This window comes from Panicum virgatum, chromosome 8N, assembly GCF_016808335.1.
Source record: "Panicum virgatum strain AP13 chromosome 8N, P.virgatum_v5, whole genome shotgun sequence".
Taxonomy (NCBI): domain Eukaryota; kingdom Viridiplantae; phylum Streptophyta; class Magnoliopsida; order Poales; family Poaceae; genus Panicum; species Panicum virgatum.
Window position 1 is genome coordinate 17283347 of NC_053152.1, and position 1124 is coordinate 17284470.

The window sequence follows — 1124 nt, forward strand, 5'->3', positions numbered from 1 at the left end:
CTTCTTCATCAGAAGTTCCAACTTGGCAGCTAACATGTTGACTGTGTCGATCTGATGCACGCCCCTGGGACGGGCTGGCTGCCTTTCTCCTTTCCAACTTTGGTTGGAAGCTATCTTGTCAATCAGCGCCTTTGCTCCTGCGACGTCGAGGGAAAGGAAGGAACCACCCACAGCTGCGTCAACATGGTCATGGGCTTGCTGATTCAGGCCATGGAAGAAGTTCTGAATGATCATCCATTCTTCTATGCCGTGGTGTGGGCATGCTTGTATGTACTCCTGGAGACGCTCCCAGACTTCCGGGATGGTCTCATCTGGCAACTGCTAGATTCCGGTGATCCTATTCCGGAGGCATTGGTCTTGTCCACTGGAAAGTACTTGGCAAGGAATGCATTTGAACAAGCTTCCCATGTCGTGAAAGCTTCCTTGTTGGAGTAGAACCACATCTTGGCCTTCCCGAGCAGTGAGAACGGGAACAGGCGGAGACGGACGTCATCCAGAGTAGTTCCTCTGGGGTTGATGGTGTTACTCACCTCCAGGATGTTTTGGAGATGGGCATTGGCATCCTCGGATGCCTTTCCGCAGAACAGACTTGCTTGGACCATGTTCACGAGTCCAGTCTTCAGCTCAAAGCCATCATTGCCGGCTTGGTTGACATTCAGTCCAGTAGGAATGTGGCTGCTGGACGAGGCAGAGAACTGACGAAGAGTCTTTGCCATGGATGAGGATGCTGAAGTAGACGGTGAACTGATAGGCCAAGTGAGTCTCTTCTAAGATGGGACAATGCGGCATCTCACGTTTCTCCCAAATCGTTCTGGATTTGGGTGGAAGTTACTTGGTAGGTCAAAACCGGTCATGCACTGCTCTACATCGATCAAAAGATGGAGAGAGCAATGGTAAGCTCGCTAGGGTTAGCGACGACAAACTAATATAGTTTATCAAACTATCTACGATATCTTTAGCCAATTGCTTCCCCAGCAACGGCGCCAGAAATGCTTGTTGGCGTTTCTTATGCCCGATTAGAATAGATATTCTGCAAGCGCACAGAATCACCGCTGTAGCACTTCACCTTGGAGTATTCCAGGGTATCGTATTTTATCCTCAGGGAAGCACTATGGTAAAGAGTA

At 49.6% G+C, this 1124-nt stretch overlaps 1 non-coding gene across 1 annotated transcript; it reads left to right on the forward strand.

Annotated features, from left to right (window-relative positions):
* Positions 1–244: 244 nt before the first annotated feature.
* LOC120687038 lies at positions 245–352 on the forward strand. The gene has a single exon (XR_005680541.1). It is a non-coding gene; the product is annotated as a small nucleolar RNA R71 (small nucleolar RNA).
* The last annotated feature ends 772 nt before the right edge of the window (positions 353–1124 follow it).